Below are 20,731 nucleotides of genomic sequence, written 5' to 3'. Positions count from 1 at the left end.
AATCGTTTTTTGATAGATTCGAGCTGCACAGGCATGACTGGAAATAACTTCACGAGAGTGTTCCAAAGATGGCCGACAGTGGACTGACTTTAAAAAAAAATTACTAATTTATTGCTGAGATCATTCAACAACAAAAAAATACAAAAATAAAATAAACGTCCAGTACATTATATCAACAACAACAATAACAATTATAAAAACAACAATAAAAAATAAAACAAGACAAAGAAATTAAAATAAAATTGTGGACTGACTTGCTATAAAGACTTTGGTTTTGCTAAGACAACATCGTCACTTCCTCCAAAATATATTTTCCTAGCGCTACATGACACGATGAGATCTAGCGGAGGTACGGGGCAATGTGTATGTGTAACAGGACAAGGCGCACGCAAATAAATAGTCACTTAACTGAACGGAAAATGCGGCGTTACTGGAGAACAGTGGCTGGATACAGTCTGGCTTATAGGCTAGACTGACATACCTTTCCAAAAACGAGATATTTTTGGATAACTGATGAATATTCGCGTTGCAGTGTGGGCAAAGCAAAGTTAGGAATATTTACATCCTCGTTCTTCTATTGGTTACAGTATTCTCCTGATCCCAGATGCGAAGCTGATTGAGGTAAGATCAATTTGCTTTGACATCTTTTGCCTGAGTGAGTTTGAATCACCCAAATGTAAAAATTTTGTTAGAAGAAGGTTCATGCATTTAAGAAAAATATCCTTTATACTTGTAGTGCAGTTCTCTATGTATTTAATCTGTATTAATTTACTGTTTTTGGTAGAGGTGTTTTTCAAATATTGAAATCAGTAGCAACTGGTTCAGACTAATGTCATGCAAGGTAAACGTCAAATTAAAGATGTACCTATGAGCATTGATTTTTAGAAGGTATAATAGGTCTATATATTTGGGAATTTTGTAGAGACCTACTCTGCTGCCCTTTTCCCTGAGGATAGCAAATATATAACAGGGCTTTTTTTTTTTGGGTTCTGCACATCTGATCTAAAAACATTCTAGAAAAGAAGCTTGCTTTGCATACTAGGTCTTTCACTTGTGCATGTCAATGTAATAAATTCTATTCATTTGGGTTACTGAAAAGAGTGTCTTGACCTGCAGCAACATTGCGGGCCTATCAGGAAGACTGTAAGGCATTGTGATGATCACACTACAATGTGCCAATCTGCAAGGTCTCTTATTCCTGACTCAAACACACAGACTACAAAATATGATGCCACACACTCTGCACTGAAAATCACAGCTTTCTTGTGCTAAATCTATGGCTAAAATGTGGATGCAGACTGATAAGCTGTGCACATGATGTAAATACAAAGAACATCAAATAAGTTAATTTAGGTTTAGTTTCGGTTCTGCAAGGTTTAGCCTAAATACTATACTTGCTAAGGCTATTGCTGTTACACAAATATAAAAAGACTACAGAATGAATAATATGGGGTTTTGAATGGCCAATATAATGGCAATGCCACATATATCAGATAGCAAATATGATGCCCACAAATTTACTGAATTTAAATGAACACAGAAGATCAGAATCTGCTTTATTGCCTAGTATGCTTACATGTTCAAGGAATTTGTCTTGGTGACCGGAGCTTCCAGTGCACAACAATACAAAAACAATACAAAAACAGCAGCAAGACATAGATAATAAAAAAAAAAGAATAATACAAATAAATAATTATACATATACGTACATACACTCAGAGACACACCTACTTACATACCCACATACACACACGTAGTGCAACTCTAATACAAATCTGCACATTGCATGGACAATGTTGGCTGTAGATTTTGGAATTGGCACTGGGCCTACTTAAAACAATCAGGCACAGTTATCAGCAAATGCAGAGCAAAAATGCCTGGTGGATATATCAGTCTGTTACAACAAAAACAGTTGAATCATCCTGACTTGTTACAATAAAAGGGTGATGTTTGAGATCTTTGTCTAGACTGGAAGTCTCACTCGAATGCACAAATAATTAGTATTATTATTATATTCCCTATAATCTGTGGTGATAGTGGAATGCAGCAGGATGGAACTGGTTAGAGTGTGAGAATAGCTGGGGCCAGCCCACCTTCTGGTCATTTCTTTTTTTGAAAAACATTCTCATACTCTAAAAGGCCCATTGTAGATGCAAGTCATGTGATTCGACAAGGGGACCATTCACACAACTTTCACTTCTGCTTTTAAAGTAGCTTAAATCGGGAAGTAACGTAGCACAACATGCAAAGCTTGATGTAAGACACGTTAACTAAATCTATCATGGGACAGAAAGTAAAGCATTATATATTTGAAGAATCTGTTTCAGAACAAATCAAAATGTTTCATGTTAAACTCAAGTATCTCAAACAGTACTGATCAATAGGGTTGTGCCACGATGGACGATGATATCGTCCATCGTGATGGCTGACCAACATCACGATGTAGAGCCACCATCGTGATGCCACGCCCCCTTTTGCGAGTCTTGCTAGTGTGACTCACTAATCCTGACTCACTAATCCTAGTCTCTTCTATAGTTAACCTAAAAACTTTGCAGGGATTGCTCTGTAAATTAAATTGAGAATATAACTAATGCATATATGCTATTTTAAATACTGTAGTATATGCCAGAGACGTGACGTGTTAGTCTGTGAAAATACCGTGTCAGGCAGGCTACACAAATATTGATCTTGACATTGTTAGCTTCTTGTCTTTTTTTTTACATGTCTTACACTGTACATTTAGATTAAAATATTTTAATGTCACATAGCTCTTGTATACACTGAAGCGGCAGTTTAAGATCAACCCAGACCAGCGAACGTCAAATAACTTTCGTCTGGTTAATACTTTTAAAGAAAAATTTCCTTGGCCATAAATCCATAATGTCAAATCAAATGAAAGAAACAAGTTGAATATGAATAACACACATTTATTAAAACATAGAAGAACAACAAATAAAGAACAAGAAAACGGGACTCAGACCGAAACTCGGCATTAACATTTCACTTATAATTAGCAGCACAATTAACTTCAGCACAGGCTACAAAATAAATTATGTTATTGAAATATTGTAAAGTGGTCATATGAACTACACGAATGAACGTTTAAAAAATAATCTGCGAAATCGAATAGCTCCGCAACGGATGGCGAAAAATGCGTAAAGAAGTCTACTATCTTTCACCATAGACCATGTTTAAATTTCGATGTTTCTGGCCAGAAATACCAACATATTCACTTTATCTGGTTTTAATAAGCTGCGGATTGGAGTAACTACACTACCCGCTGTGCTGAAGACCCGCTCTGATGTATGGAGCTAAAAGAGTCTCAATAAAGATAAATGCACACACTACATTCACATATGCACACACATGATTCATACATGCACACACAGGATTCATACATGCACACACAGGATACACAAATGCGCACAAAATTCACAAATGCACGCACAAAATTTAAAAAGCACAGAAGATTCACAAATGCATAAAAAAATCATAAATGCACACAAAATTCATAAATACACACACAATTCAGAAATGCAAACAAAATTTACAAATGCACACAAGATTAAGAAATGCACAGGACAAGATTCAGAAATGTATTTCTGATGCACGCACAAATATATATTGATTTACAAACTTTTTGCGGTCTGTGAACTTCACTGCATTTGTGTGTGAATTTTGAGACTCCCTGACTTGGCTCGACACACAAATGCCTTTTTTAAACAAGGAATGATCTGGAACCAATCAGATATCTCCCTTGTTTTAGCCAATCACGAGAACGCACCCCACGTGGGGATTGAGCCAATCACATGAACGCGTTCACACAGCGCGTGCATGTGGTGCGGGCGCGTTCACGGTCATTGTCACTCAGTTGAGACCTCAACATGGCTTCTGGCAACGACAGGGGAGTGGTAAGTATACCTTAACGTGTTTAGCTAGTTATAGCCCTGTTATGAGATGTTGTTTAATTGTTAATGTTAACCGGTTTATTTGTGCAACTATCAACATAAGCTAGCGAGCTGAGCTAGCGAACTACGCTAGCGCGTCTGCATGCTAATAGGGTCAGGCTAACGTTAGTATCTTTCCATAAAGTTGAAATTCTTGTGAATTAAGTGACTGTTTGACAGGGTCTGTCAGCCCCAAGCCGAGGTAGCAGCTTGGGCTTTTGTGCAGTTATTGGCCCGGAGATGTCCTCGGCTCCAAACGCACCGAGAGAGAGTACAGCAGCAGTCAGGGCTGGAGGCAGTGCTCCTCTGCCGGTTAGCGATGGTAGGGTGAGACAGGCTATGAGAAGGTGATCCATTTAACTTAGTATTTCTACATTTGCTAGTAAAGTATAAAGAGAGACCATAGTCCCTCATCTAACTATTCTTATTGCCCTCTGTCTGGTAGGGTTGGGAATCTGAACTCAAAAACTAATTTTATTTTGGGGGTGTTCCATGCAGGTGCTGAACTTGTCCCAAACTTTATTTCAAATAGCTTAATTGGCATGAATGTTTAGGTGAAGAATGTTGCTAAAGCAGAAATTCACATACAAATTTACATTTGGTGCTTAAGAAAAGATTAATCAGTCCTCCAAAGTTTTTGGTACATAGATAAAGCATTATGTATTGTTTATTAAGTGACGCATGTTTACTTTACTGACAGTGAATAATATTATTCTGACACATTTAATATTGGTGTCTGGAACAGTAATGAATAGCGTTAGTGTATTTTATACTGTTATTGAGACATTATTTAAATTATTTTAATTATTTTAATTATTTATTATTTAAATTAAACGAAACACAAAAATATCTGGTTTCCCTACAAATCTTTTTGTCTTTCCCACATCAGGCAGTTCCCGAGTATGTTTAATACTGATCAGCCAAGAGGAAAACGACGATTCTCGACCCCTGCCCCTTGCATTGTGAAAAGGACAGACTTTCATATTTATGTCCTTTCGGAACCCAGTCAGTTAACACCAAAGGGCTTAGAAGAGCTAGAACTTGCCCAAGCTGGCCTTGGGAAGAGGATGTTAAGTATACCAGACCACTTGAAACACGATGAGGTGATCAGTATTAAACATACTCGGGAACTGCCTGATGTGGGAAAGACAAAATGCATCAGAAATACATTTCTGAATCTTGTCCTGTGCATTTCTTAATCTTGTGTGCATTTGTAAATTTTGTTTGCATTTCTGAATTGTGTGTGTATTTATGAATTTTGTGTGCATTTATGATTTTTTTATGCATTTGTGAATCTTCTGTGCTTTTTAAATTTTGTGCGTGCATTTGTGAATTTTGTGCGCATTTGTGTATCCTGTGTGTGCATGTATGAATCCTGTGTGTGCATGTATGAATCATGTGTGTGCATATGTGAATGTAGTGTGTGCATTTATCTTTATTGAGACTCTTTTAGCTCCATACTGATGGAGTACTACTGGTAGCACATATGCACAGATATTTCCGTGCTAATCTTGCAATGAACGGAAACATTTTGTCGTCCTCTTCCCCATCAATGGCCATTTCCTGCAGGTACATGGTCATTTCTGCCTCGACCTTTTGCTCATGAGCGTGGCTGTGGCTGCTCTCTTCGCAAGAAGGCTGCCCAAAGACGACTTTTTTTTCTTAGGCGCAATATATTAAAAAGCCCGGATGAGTAGGCTACTAATTAGTTGGGCTAGTAAAATAACGAAATTATAGTTTTTCAGTAAAAAAAAAATATCTATGTAAAGAGATATATTAAAATAAAAAGTGCTTAAAAGTGCACAACTCTTCTTAAGTGGAAGAAATATTTTTCCCCCTTACCTATTGGAAAGCGCGGATGAGTCAGTTGGGATAGTAAAATAACGAAATTATAGTTTTTAAGTGGAAAATAGTATTTATGTAAAGAGATCTATTAAAATAAAAAGTGCACAACTCTTCTTAAGTGAAAGCTAAAACCAAAATGCTTCACGTGTCGTGCAACCTACTGATAAAGCGCCGACGAGTCATTAGTTGGGTTAGTAAAATAACGAAATTATAATTTGTCATATAATTTTTGAAAATTATATGAAATTATATATAATTAATAACCCCCCCCAATTTAGGGGACATCGCCCAACCATACTGATCAACGCAGTTCTCATTGAAGTTCCATAACTTTTCATCTCATTGCAGCCACCATAGCTAAACCATGTTCAGTGAATACATGGACTGATGCTTCTCTGATGTTTTATTTAAAATGTGAAACCTTAGCCTTTGGAAGAAAGGGGATCGTTTTCTGACTCTGTACCCAGCAACTGACAGCGGCTAGTAGACCAAATGACAAACAAGAATTTACTCTTGCAACTTGCCTGCAGCTACATCTCAAAATTTGGGTCACCTTGAAAATGATTTGCCTAATCAATTAAGCTTTTTGTGAGGTTCCTCGGGGCTCCAGACTGCGACTAAAATATTTGATTCCGACAATAATTTAAAATGTAGTCGCCACTGGCTACAGTCGGGTTGTGTGCTTTCATATGCGGTTTCGTCAGATATCATCATCTTGTGAGTTATTGAATACATCTTTAGAGCACGTACAACCAGGGTGTCTCGGGCCAATTTTCACCCATTCTGTATCGGATGAGCACGCTGCGATGCACGCAACAACAAACCCAGCACAAGAGAGTCATGAACAAATTAATATTTTTGAACCGGAGCTCAGGTTAGCAGTTTGAATCAGTTTCACTTTCTCAGCCCTGAGTGAGCTCACAATTCGGAGCGATTACATTTCAAAATAAGAGTCCCATGTGTGTTTCGGGCTTCTTTATAATAAACATTCCTGTATTGTGTACCACTTTTTTCTCCTAGTAATTATTGATTGGGATTGGAGTAGCACAATAAACTACATCTGGGATTTCATTCAATTTGCACTCTTGTAGTCTCTGTGTCTGGCAGTGTTGTAGAACTCGAGTTCGGGCTTGGTCTCGAGATCACTTTTTTAATTCTCATCTCTGAATCAACCGCATTTTTACTCTGTCTCGTCTCAGACAAAGAGGATTCAGGATTTTATTTCAAGACCACAACTGCGGGGATATCACAAAATTGCCTGTGCATTGTCTGATTTATTTGTTAACATCATTACTGTGATGGGATGTAAAACGTACTTCCTTCAAATGAAAGCAATAACTTGGCTCAATTCTTATTTAAAATTTTTGTTACTGTTAACGACTGTCACCCCTCCCTGCCCCACTTCACACGCATTCAAGAAAGTGAATGCAGGAGACAGGAGAAGAAACTGTGGCTGTTTGAGAGATGTCAGGCAAATCTCCTGTAATGCAATTTGGCTACCTAAATCAGTGTTTCCCAACCACTGTGATCACTAGTGTGCTGTGGAAAATTATCAAATTCCTAAAAATAAATAAATACAATTTTTCCCCCCTGTATTTTAGTGAAAGCATAGAGACAGTAGACAGCTGAGTTTTAAAATTGCCAATTCAGTATATTTTCCATTTAAGTATTTTATTCAACCAGTTTAAATATTTTGTCCATCAGAACATTATTGTTCCAACAAACTCTAGTCCACTGTCAAACGCAACTCCTCAGATGCCAACAAAATTATGCTAGATCATCACACTTGTAAAAAGATTCAGACAGTGAACTGAATGAATGAATAGAATACCCAGGGTAGGGTTGCACCAGCTGTGCCTAAGGTCTCACTTAATTTGAGATTTTAAGTTCACACTAAGGGCTTAGTAACTTCTAGTTAGTTTGTAACTAAGTCAGTGCTTAATTTGGTTGCACCACCTGTTTTTAAGGCAAGACTTAACTAGTAGGTCATAAGCTCTTTGTAAAGTGATGCATAGTCGCATAATATCACGTTTACCTGTATTTATCCAATAAGCAGCCTTCAAATTTGTACACAGAAGTGTTAAAAAGTAAATTTCAGTTTGATCTTCACATACAAGTGATGTTCAAACCTTGTAACTGTCAGCTGTAATAAATTATATCCCCATTAAAATAGGATGCGTAATGAAAGTAGCTACATTTGATGAATAGTATATTTGCCCTGTGTAAATAACAATAAAATAGGATCTGTATTTAAAATAAATACGGGGTGATACATATATACTAATACAACAGGCTGGAAAAATGTATAGAATAATACCCTTGTAATTACCAGTTTGTAACCTAAAAAATGTTTATTCATAAACCACACAGACACACACACACACACAGATACATACATACATATATATATATATGTTATATATAGATATATATAGATATATATATATAGATATATAAATATCAATGAAAGAGGTGAATGTATCTTAAATTATTTTCTGTGGGTGTTTTTATGGGAATTCGGATCTCTCAGATCAATTTGAGGAGTGCCTATGGAGGAGATCCACATGTTATCGGAAGTCATGCAGTGTGGGACTCACACTGGTCTGGTCTTGGTCTTAACTTGGTCTTAACACTTCAAAGTCTTGGTCTTGTCTCGGTTTAGGTGGTCTTGACAACAGTGATGTCTGGGGCCATCTGGTAACAGTAAAGATAGACTAAGGCAATATTTTAAAACAATTCCATCTATCGATAGATATAATTTTATGTATCAAGCTTTTGACACTTAGGACAATTTAGGGACTTGTACACAACTATTACACAAGGTGCAAATATACATTGACGCTCAAGAAGACAACACTCTACTATATGCATACTATACTTGATGTAAATATCTGTAATGTAGATTTTGAAGCACAGTACTAAATAAAAACAAGTCTTTTGTCTCTCATATTTGTATAAATTACGAAAGGGGTGTGAACATTAAATCTGTTTATTAAACCTTTTGATGAATGGGTTATCAACTGACTATCTTGTTTCTGAACGGCAAACTAAATTGAGAAAATCTGTGATTTGACTCAATAATGTTTCAGTTTTGGAGTCAATGGCTCCTAAGTAATTTTTTTAGTCCGGAGCCCTTTTCCTTCTGCAGCGTATGTAAAGGAATGAAACCTGGCTCTATGATTTCTGAACTACTTCTGCTTCGTGGCACAGTCAGCAGACAGTTTGACTTGTGTCTATTGCTTTCATAGGGCTTTGAACTAGAGATTTTGTATAGTGGGGAGAACTTTGGCAAGGTGCTGTCAACACTCTCAGCAATAAACATCGCCACTCAAGGTAATTCATGATGTTGTTGACATGTTTGTCAAAAACAAAAATGAAAAAGTCTTTTTCTTAACGCAAAATGAGAAATTGTGACACTTTGTTTTTGCCAAGTGATGTCATACAATGGCAATTAATGGTGACCACCTCTTCAAGCTTTTAATGGATGCAAAATTATTTTCTATAATTTTCAAAACAAAATTCTATGAGACTCATGTCTGAATAGTTTTAATCTTATTTTTTTGAACCAGAATACTCAATCAAACTGAAAGAGATAGACAGAGGCTGAAGGGCGCTACAGTCACAACATTTCCTAACCTGATGGCAAATAATATGCGTTAAAAGGTATATTGTAAAGGGATCAATGGAAAGGAGGAGGCGAGAACCGGCTTTTCAATATAAATAATAGTTTAATGATAAACTATTATTTATACAGACATGACGGACATGTCCGCTAATGATCTCTCTCTCCCGCACAATCCCCTGCAGTCAGCCTTTATCACTCACGGAGGCATAATTAGCCTAATACGGGACCGGGTGTGTAGGATCACGCCCTGCCACATTCCTCCCTCATTTTCTCAGGCTGGGAAGCCCCCGGCAGTCCTCCAGCCCCTGGCGGACGGAACGCCCCGCCGCATTCTCGGGGAACAGAAGGGGTCTCCCCCGCCCCTGGCAGCGGTTCTCTTGCTCCAGGCGGTCGGCAGTGAGCCCCTCCCCACTCGTGGTCGGTGGTCTTAAACCCCACTGCATTTCAGCGGCCGTTAGGCGACTCCTGCACCCCTGGCAGCGGCCCTGACTGCTCCAGGCTGTCGGCTAGGAGACCCTTCTCCCCTCGCGGTCGGCGGCTATCGTCCTCTTTCAGGCGGCTGGGCTCCTCGTCCCCCGTTGGGGTAGACGGTAGTGGCGAGAACTCTACTACGGCATATCGCTCCTTCTTCCCGGCTTTCGGCACAAGTGTAAAGGGATCAATGGAAAGGAGGCGGCAAAAACCGGCTTTTCAATATAAATAATAGTTTAATGATAAGAAGACACAAACACACACGACAGACATGTCCGCTAACGATCTCTCTCTCCCGCACCATCCCCTGCAGTCAGCCTTTATCCCTCACGGAACATAATTAACCTAATACGGGACCGAGTGTGTAGGATCACGACCCGGCCCCGCCCTCCGCCCTGCCACATATATTTTCTATGTTAATCAGAGTTTTTGTCCTAACCAGACCAGTAGGACATTTGTTCGATCGCTTGGTTCCTATATTCGGCATCACGCTAGGTAACCTCATTCGCTGTTAACCTGCACTGGTACAAAATCATTCTCATAACAGTATATTGAAGCCAGCATGTCATGAGTCTGAGAATTTGGCTGAGAATGTTACACCTACCGAATGTTTTCACTGAGGTATCACTCCGGTCAACAGTTTCACTAAATAATACATTCGATTTCGGTTAATTTCTCATCAACCCTTATAGTATTCTTTCATAAACATCATGAGTCTCATGGAATAATTTAGTAGACTTCTGAATTATTCTTTTGCATACTTTTGAAGCTTGAAGATATAGTCAACATAAACTGCCATTGTATGACTGTGCACACATTTTTTAAATGTTAAAATGGGCTTATAACACCACAGGGGCGAGTAAACAATGACTGAATGTTGATTTTTGCATTTTTGATTACTGTCTTGTATGTCATTGTTAGTTTTTGCTGACTGATACCTTGATTCCTCTGCCACTATGTTTTGCAGAAGTGACAGTTTTGCCTTGCAGAGCAGACAATTTCTGAAATGGCAGTCTAACGCAAGGCATGTGTGCAAGGCTTGTGGGTAAAAGACATTGTTAGAAAATTAGCTCCCACTAGTCACTCAAACTACAAACAATGTCTCTGTTTACAAGCTCTTAGCATTGCGGGCTCTACATATTCACTCAACGTTATGTTTGCAAGGCAAATGAGCCATATACAGTATTTCCTGCTGTGTATATATATATATATATATATATATATATATATATATATATATATATATATATATTAGCCTTAGGACCTGTTGTATCAAATGTTCCCCTTCTACCCCCTTGCATCAGCTGCTTTTTGTTTTGCAGAGATGATATAATGATTAGGTTATAAAGTGGTAAAGTAAACATATTTTATTTCCACTATCAGTAAGTAAATTTTTTTGAAGCCAGCAAAATATGGTTCGTCTAGTTATCACATGCCCATGCAAGATTATTTCTTTGGTGAAATGAACAGTAGGCCATTTGATTCAGTTGAAGAGTGCGGTGAGCTTGAGATACGGATAACATATTCCTGAGAATGAGGATGGCTGACTTCTTGAATGTTAAGAGGTGGTTTGTCAGTAGGCTTTTGCCCTCATCTGTGTCTTTTAGCTTCAGCTGCTCTCAACTACTGGAGGCAACAGACAGTTGCATTCTGTGTGGCCTGTCTGGGCAGCTGACTGCATCTGCATAAGCATGTGGAATCCATGAGGCATGTAGCTATTCTCAGTTTTTGCTTCCTTGTCATTTGTTTCCACAGTCCTTCTGTGACCTTTGCTTTTCTGAGAGAGTGTGACTGCTTCCAAATTTGCGCACTGTCAGAGAATGTACTGCATTTGATGAAGAATGCTGTATTAGGACACTAAAAACCATTCGTTCTATAGGTGTGCTGGTGATTGGGATAAACATATTCCCAGACATAATACACCTGTGAATGTTGTCATAGTCCCGTGACCCAAATATATGATATAGTAACAAAACTCTGGTTTTGTTAAACAAGTACCGTTTTAGCCACATGTAACAACTTTCTTGATATAGCACTTGTTGAAAAGAGCTCTTGTGGGATTATGGGATTGTAAAGGGGTCTAGTGGATGTAGACTTCAGAATCTCGTCAGATGTAGTAGGCTATCCTGGTATTTCTTGCCTACTGTTTTATGAATACTGAGGACACACTACTCCATTGACATAATGCTTTTGGAATACTATGTATTATAGTGACTTATGCATATTTGGATACAGTCTGTGCTCTTCTTGGAATTGTCTTCATCCAACGCCACTGGACAAAAATTTCACACAGCAGCCAGCCTCCGGATTTGCCACTTTTGGTATCCTTAAAACGGCTTCTTTAAAGATGAAGTGTGAAATTGTATCTCCTGTCCCAGCTTAATATGTAGAGACACCAATAAATAAGCAAAATTGTTAACGCTGGGGGGCCCTGTGTCACCATTAAAACATAGCTTTGATTTGTAGAGCATCCTGGCCAGCCTGACAAAGCAACATTCTTAACTAATTAAAAACAATCTTTATTTTTGCTGTTCTTTTTGGTAGTGTTGATTAACATTAGTTAATCCATTAGGTATCATAAACAATTAACAATATATATTTTAATAGCATTTTTTAATCTTTGTAAATGTTAGTTAATAAAAATACAGTTGTTCATTGTCAGTTCATGTTTTCAACGTCATAGTGCATTAACTGATGTTAACAGATACAACTTTTTATTTAAAAAAAATGTATGAGTATACACTGATGAACCAAAACATTATGACCATTCACAGGTGAAGTGAATAACCTTGATCGTTTCCTAACAAGGGCATATGTCAGGGTCTGATTAGATTAGATGGTAAGCAAACAATCAATTCTCATATTCAATGTGTTGAGTGCAGGAGAAATGGGCAGTAGTAAAGACCTGAGTGACTTTGACTAGGGCCAAATTGTTATGGCGTGACGACTGGGTCAGAGTCTCTTTCAGCAGGATAATGTGCCATGCCACTGTGCATGTATTGTTTGGGAATTGTTTGAGGAACATGAAGAGTTCAAGTTATTGCCCTGGTCTCCAAATTCCCCAGATCTCAATCCGATTAAGCATCTGTGGGATGTGCTGGACCAACAAGTCAGATCCACAGCAGCTCCACCACACAGGACTTGAAGGATCTGCTGCTAATGTATTGGTGCCAGATACCACGTGTCACATTCAGGGGTTTTGTTGAGTCCATGCACCAGTATCAATAACATATCAGGCAGGTTGTTATAATGTTTTGGCCCTTCAGTGTATGTTAAAATTAACACCAACTAAAGCCAGTGCCACACTAGCCGATTTGATTTATTATTATTCCAGTGATTTCTTCACTGAACTTCATTAACATGATCGCAGCCAGGCAGAGGGAGATGAAGTGTACATTGGCATCTGCCAGTGGGAGGCCGTTGAGACTCCCTGCTGAGTTCATGGCTTCAAAATCAGAAAAACATGTCCGGCTTGCTTGAAAAAAGTTATTCTTGTGGTCTCTTCATGTGACCAATATGAATGTTTTCATTGCACTCTGTGTAATTTGCATTTTTTTCAATCATAAACCCTGATTGTAATTCATAGTTATATATTTTTTTTACATTTATCCTGCCTTTTTTTCCCTACACTAAAATGAGATCAGAAAGCGGAGCCACAATAGTCTGTGGAAAAGTCAAGCCTCGATGAGATAAATGCACAATTACACACTTTCACTAGGTAATGTTAATCAATGAATTGCTTCCTAAGGGCGTTTTTCCACCTGACTCGTTTTGAGCATTTGTTTCAGAACCTGGTGTGTTTTATCCTTTGGTTTGGTTCGTATAAGCATAGATGAAATTTAATTTAGATCCACACCAATAGAATCTGTGACAGGATAGAGCAGAGCGGCTCACGTGCAAGATAATAACGGACTTCCATTGTTATCGTAGTGCATGCGACCCATTTGAAGACTGCATGAGAATTTTTTTCAGAAGTTATAATTTTACTTCTGAATTATAATTTTGCATCCATTTAAAGCTTGAAGAGGTGGTCACCATAAACTGCCATTGTATGACAACGGCTAAACAGCCATGACAATCTGAACATTCGAACACAAGAAAAAGAAAAAACACCTCTCTCCCCACATTCATTTCTAGACTTTTCATATCAACACATCAAAACTTACTAACATTTATCACAGTAAACTGTAACAGAATTTATCAATACAACTGTGGAAGTTGTAGCCAAGAAAAAAAATGTATTGCTCTCCTGTCTTGGGTATTTTTGATTGAAAGACTTGCTTGACTGTAGTAGTAGAGATGACAAATTGTCACTAGTGTTTCCCTCATTCCACAGGGCAAGAAGCTGTCATCAAACTATTGATCATCACATGTATTTGATTTTATTTATTTTAATGATTTATTTTTCTGTATTATTTTCAAAAACAAATATTTTCTTGTGGCTGTCCCAATGTGGATACTGGATTTGCACTTTTCAGAGAGCTCAATAAAATATTCTAATTATATTTTGGTTGTATTTGTGTGATAAAAATTAATTGATTGTATAAAATAGACACATAATATCGAAATATCGATTGCAGGCACCTGAACTGAATTGAATCAAATCAAAATCGCATCGCGGTCGATTTTTAGGTATCAACAAACATCAGATTGTTGGCTAATATAATCAATTCCATATTGTATCATGATAAAACTTGCGATTTACAAACCAAATGTGTTTGTTGAGCATGAGACATGGATTAAGAGAGAGAGTTGCAGTGAGTATGTCTGTCACCCCTCCACCATTTTCGGCAAGTGTGTCATAACTCCAGGGGCATATTAAGACTAGCAAGGGTTAGACTTTTAGTATATTGTTAATTTTTAAAAAGCTAAAATGAGATTTAAATGATCTCCAGTTTGTCTGTAGAAGGTTGCAATGTACACATTGAAACATTTTGATAGTAAATTTCCCAGCATCAGCTTATTAAAAAAATAATATCATAACCACTATCTGATTATACCATTTATGTATCAAAATAACCAACCAATCAAGTCCTTCAAATATGCTTTATTGGTTATTGTTGGGGATTGCCCCACTGAAAACTGGTAATGAAGGATATTGACCGCTACAGAACTCTGGTAAGGGATTCTGAGTCATCAGATAGGTCTTGGCCTTTTTATTTGTGCAGTTTTAACCATAAACGCATATCAAATGTGTGTTTCCAAAATAACTCAATTGAAAATGTAAAGAATTTACAACAGCCGCCCCCACATTTGAGCAGCAAATGGGTAACTAGAGGAAATCTCTACTTGTCTTTAGTGTTACCCTCTAGAGCGGGCAACTGTCTCAGATGGCAACTGGTCTGATGTAAGTTTTACCGCCAGTGACATCTTCCGCAGTCCTCACACATCCGTCACTTCTAAGTAATGCCTTTCGAACTCTGCCTAATAAGACACTGAGCTCTAGGAAGTTGTGGGTCAACAATCAGTACAACAGAGTCTACTTCCAGGGTTTTTGAAGTTATGTGCCTCTTCTGTCTTGTCTGGAGCATAGGTAAGTAGTTTCTTGTGAACTGTATCCAGAATTGATCTACCATGTTTTGACAGTGACGCCATCTCTGCCGCCCCATATCTCCTGGTGCATAGGCTACTTGAGGGAGTGATGCATCCCTGCCGCCCCATAAGGCGAAGTTTAGGCGTGATTGGATCAAGGTCATCCACCTCTGTTGAAGCATAACCCAGTGATTTTTAGTTAAGGATCCCCTCTATCTCCACTAGGACTGTGGACAGGAAATCTTTGGAGACTGCTTGGTTCCCAACTGCTATCTGGAGAGCATTTCTTTATTGAGCGGCCTTCACGTACTCCACCGAAATGTGAAGCGCTGGGTGGGTTAACCTTGAAGTTGATCTGGTAATCTGCAAGATGGGTTTTCAGTTCTGGCTCCATGACAAAAAAAAGCTTCTCTATCCGCCCCATGGAAGTTGGTGCCACAATCTGAACGGATCTCGTTTGGTCGGCCCCCTCTGGCTATGAACCGACGGAGTGCAAGAAGGAAGGCATCCACATCCATTGAATTAATGAGCTCAATGTGAACTGCCCTAGTTGTGAGGCATTTAAAGATCAATCCCCAGCACTTCTCATTTCTTCTTCCTATCTTGACCAGATATGGGCCAAAGCTCACCTGGGTGCAACAGGTGCTCATCAAATTCCTTAAGGAGCTGTGTTACTGGGTGGCAGGGGTTCAGCACAATGAGGTGGAGCTGCTCTGAATCTGAATTCATCAGCTTCCGTAGTCGACCCCCAACTCTGAGCATGTTGGTCAATGGATCCAACTCAGGAGCAAGACTGGATAATCGGCTGTGTATAAGGATAGGTTTATGTGCCTTAAGGGCAGCTACTTCTTCTGGAAAGCTCTGAGCTTGACATGTCCTCAACAGAACAGCTTCTGCCTCTCTATTAGTTATAAGATTACTGTTTGCCGTATTTGATGTGGCTGCCCCTTGACAGGCTTGTTGAGTGGTCTTCACTAATTCCCACCATGTATTGAACTGAGAGGCATCAGGGAGGTTGGAAGCAGTTTCAACCGCCATTAGGCAATAGCAGGGAAACCCTTTAAATTCAGATGCTCCCTCTGACTGTGTGAGTTTTGGTATCTTACGCCAGTGTTCTGGGCTCTATTTTAAGAATAAAGGCCCTTGACTCCATCGACTAAGCTCGGCCAGACTTTGGAGGGATTTACCTCTTGTTATTTCGTCAGCCAGGTTATCATGTGTATTTACATACCTCCATGATCTGTGGTCTGTTAATTCTTGTATCTCAGAGACTTGACAGGAGTCTGACTGAATCCACTCCAGCACAGTCATGGAGTCTGTCCATAGGATTGTCTGACGGATGGAGTGAGTCATCTCACCGCTCACCAGTTTGGCTAACTGAGCTCCAGCTATGGTAGCACAAAGCTCCAGAGGAAAGATGGATTGCTGCCTCTTAGGATCAACCCTCGATCTGGCCATTATGAAGGAGATGTGAAAATCGCTGTTTGTGTGTACTGCCAAATACGCCACTGCTCCATATGCTTGTTCAGAGGCGTCACAGAACACATGGAGGGAATTGTGCTGTTCTGTGGTAGTTATGGATGCTGGTGAGTAACAACGAGGAATGGACACTGCACTGATATGTTCAAGCTCACTTTCTCACTTGATCCAGGCAGCTTGGAGGTCAGGCGGTAAATCTGGGTCATCCCACTCTCTCCTTTTAGCCCACAGCTGTTGGATGATCACTTTGGCTCTGGTGGTGAATGGTTGTATGAACCCCAGTGGATCATATTGTGATGTCAGCGCCTGGTAGGCTACTCTCATAGTCAGTGCTGCATGAGCAATGGGCCGGTAATGATAGCCAAGTGCATCAGTTGCACAGTTCCATCTGAGGCCTAGGGTGGGCTCCAAAGGGTCAATTTGGTTATAAACTAACCACTGCTCTGTAACTGAGGAGCATTCTTTAGTTGGAAGATGAGCCATGATGGCTGGATGACTACTAGCCCACTGTCTGAGGTCGAACCCTCCCTCTGCTACCATACTGCGTAATTGATCTACTGTTTCTCTGGCTGCAGAGACAGTAGGGAAACATGTTAGGCAGTTATCGACATAGAAGCTTTGCTGCACTGTTTGTAGCAAACCTGGATATTTGGCTTCAGAATTGTGGGCATGATGCTGCAGAATGAAGATAGCACAACATGGACTGCTAGTTGTACCGAACGGTAGAACCTGCCACTCGTATACATCTGGATGGTTCTCATTCTGCAGGTCTCTCCAGATGAATCGGAGAAAGGGTCTGTCTTCTGGCAACAGACAGACCTGATGAAGCATACCTCGGATGTCCACACTTACAGCAACATGATGTTGTCTGAAACGTAGGAGTATGCCTAAAAGTGATGGTCCAAGCACAGGACCTGGCAGGAGTTGAACATTAAGGGACAGGCCCTGATGTCTGAATGAACAGTTAAAAACCAGTATTTGCTTGTTGTTATGGCTCACCAGATGGTGGGGTAGGTACCACACCTCTGACTGAGTTTCTTCCTCATGCCTGCGTTTGGCTACATAACCTTCCCCAATCAGTTTAGCAATTTCTCCTGAATATGTTGAGGCTTTCTCATGGTCATTCTTGAGTCTCCTTTCAGTGCTCCTCAGATTCGCAAGTACAGCTTGTATGGAGCCTAAGTGCACCATGTCTCCACAGAAGAGGGGTGGCGTAACGCTGTAACCCTCTGACATTGACTTTCTGAGTTCGGGACTCAAGAAGATGCACAGCCTCTTTATATTCCCTAGATCAGACCACCAGTTTTTCATTGTGAAAGGGTTAAACATCAAGTTGCCATAACCTTTCCACATTTCGGTAGAGAAGATCGTCTGGGTTGACAGTTGAGAGGAAGAAACACTGCTGCACTGGTGCATGGTCTGCAGTACTCATTTCTGCTCCTTGAAGAATCCACCCAAGAGCTGTATGAACTGCTACTGGACCCCCTCTGGCCCCTTGCCTAATAGGCTCTTTGGCAGTAACGAGATGAACTTGGTTTGATCATATGAGCACCAGTGGACGTACCTTGTAAAATGGTTGTAGCGGAACTCCCCTTAGGTGTGCATACCTTCTCTGAACTGGGTATGTCTGTTCCACTAGATCTAGAACTGTAAATGCTCCCAATACTTGATAACGTTTCTCTGGGTTATTTCTGGGAGAGATTTCAAAAGTCACGAAGGGCTAGAGTCTCATGTTCACCTCTAAGCTGTAGCTGTTGGACAGCAGTGGGTAGGTTCATGGTGCACTGTGCTCCGTCATCCAATATAGCATAAGTCTCTAATGTCTTTGAGTTGTGGTGTAGTAGCACCGGTACCACTTTCAAGAGAACTCTGCCTGATGCTATGGAGGGTAGGAGGTTTATACGGCTCTCAGAGGTAGCTGATGATGTGTTGGTCATATGAATTTGGGCCACACCATGAAGCACTTGAAGGTGAATGCCACCACGGTCACTGCAGGGTTTCTTTAAATTACATATCTCAGGTGCATGGGAACGACCACATTTCCAGCAGCGCTTTTCCTCTGAAATCCACTTGCAAAGATCAGCAATGACTGCTCTTTGATACTGTTGCATCGAGTGATATAGTGTTATTACTGGCACAGAAGAGACAGTAGACCTTGAGTGAGGGAGTGTTTAGACTCTGTAAGTGCTATACCATGATATAAGACTGTACTTTCTCATACTGGTAGCGTTGCACTAATCTACTGAACAGCATGTAATGCTAATGTAAAGAATAAACAACAGTTATTTTTAAAGCCTATTTGATGGTGGGTATTTTACCTGCAGTAATAGTCCTACCAATTATATATTACTAACCAACTATACAGAATAATTCTAACTTTTTCAAGCTACATCCAGCATAGACTCAGCATAGTTCCCTTTACAAAAAGCTTCACTACGGTGTTGCGCTGCTAAGCGCTACGGGGAACAGCTTTAGCTGTGAGCTGAGCTGAATAATGTGTGGAACACGTCAATGAACATTGACCGGAATTTATAGCCTCGGCTGATGTAATCATTAGATGCACCTGAGGCCAGGCTATAAATGGATACGTCACCAGGTGTCGTCAGAAACTTTTTTCAGAGCGATTCTGTTTCTGTGTGTTTCACACACCCTGTCAAAACTTTCTTTCCTCTGTTAGGAGATAGAATCAGTTAGGCAGTGTGTAGTGAACGTTGTTCTATTTTTCTCTTCTGTTTAGAAAATATTATATATATATATTTCTAAAAAAAAAAAGAAAGAAAAAGAGAGAATGACTGAAAGTCATGAACGGTGCGTGTTCCCTCTTCTTGCTCTATAGCTGAAGACGGCACACATCAGTTTTTGCTGTTTGTTTGGGGGTAAGAGCACGCTGCTCTGCGTTGCAGCAGGGCGGTGCGAGCACTGCGATTTGCTTTAACAGGCAGAGTGCGTCGTGCTCGCCTCGCTTGCTTCGGAGTCAGCACTCACGAAAAGATCGTTCGTGGGGCTGCGTGCATGGATTTGGCTGAGGAGCGAGAGACGGGTTGACCCCTTTCTCTCACTCTCCCCAAACCCAGCTGGTCCTTCACATGATCTCGGCTGCTCCGACGCTTCTTCGGATCATGAGGTGGATCGCGATTCTCTTCCGGCCTCGAAGCTTTCCGTCCGCGATAAAAAAATCTACGGAGGAATTGCTCGATGTTGTTACTCGTGCGGTTGCCAGATTGGACTGGCCACGCGAAAAAGAGACCCCCAAACGCTCCAAATTAGAGGATAGATTTTATCTACCAGTCTAAGAAAGGGAACGGATATATTCTTTTCTGTGGGTCTTATAAGGGCGCCAGGATTTAATTCTCTCGCCGCTTTTCCGTGTTTCAACGGCGTGTTCTCACTACCGTAAACCGGATTTCTTTTTTGTAAAAAAAAAAAACTCAATCTCCTGGTTAAAGGGGCCATGGTATGTGTTCCCCTTCCAGAGAGAGAGTTAGGTTATTACACTAAATACTTCCCGTTTCCCATGGAGGGTGAGAGGTGGCGTCTGGCTTAGATCTTAAAGCTTGAACTACCCGTGGGTGTTCAAGTCCAAGATGATGCCTGTCAAGACGGTCGAGTCTCAAGCCCTACAACTCGTTTGGCTGGTCACCATCGATCTAATGACGCACTTCTATACTTCATTTAGAAGTTCTGCCACAACGTGGAAAGTTCCTGAGGTTCACTTCCGGGGGCGAAGTCTTCCACGGTCAGGTTCTTTCACTCAGCCTAGCCCTTTTTACCCGCACATTCACAATGCATGATGTAGCGCTGGCTCCTTGCGACTGCGGGGCATCTGCATTCT

General features: G+C 40.1%; 1 protein-coding gene across 3 annotated transcripts in view; it reads left to right on the top strand.

Moving 5' to 3' along the window:
* The first annotated feature begins 325 nt into the window (after positions 1 to 325).
* LOC127663106 (rho guanine nucleotide exchange factor 6-like) overlaps positions 326 to 20,731 on the top strand; it is a 54,281-nt gene continuing 33,875 nt past the window's right edge. For 2 of the 3 annotated variants that reach the window (XM_052154557.1, XM_052154556.1), the window contains exon 1: positions 326 to 621. The gene's annotated coding sequence lies outside the window, so the exon portion shown is untranslated. Of the gene's footprint in view, positions 622 to 9,045; positions 9,126 to 20,731 lie in introns of those variants that run through there. The other variant, XM_052154558.1, reaches the window with a different exon arrangement.

The sequence above is a fragment of the Xyrauchen texanus genome, chromosome 23 (assembly GCF_025860055.1).
Source record: "Xyrauchen texanus isolate HMW12.3.18 chromosome 23, RBS_HiC_50CHRs, whole genome shotgun sequence".
NCBI classification, from domain to species: Eukaryota; Metazoa; Chordata; class Actinopteri; order Cypriniformes; family Catostomidae; genus Xyrauchen; species Xyrauchen texanus.
The sequence above is the reverse complement of the archived record's forward strand: the minus strand, read 5'-3'. Positions and strand labels throughout refer to the sequence as shown.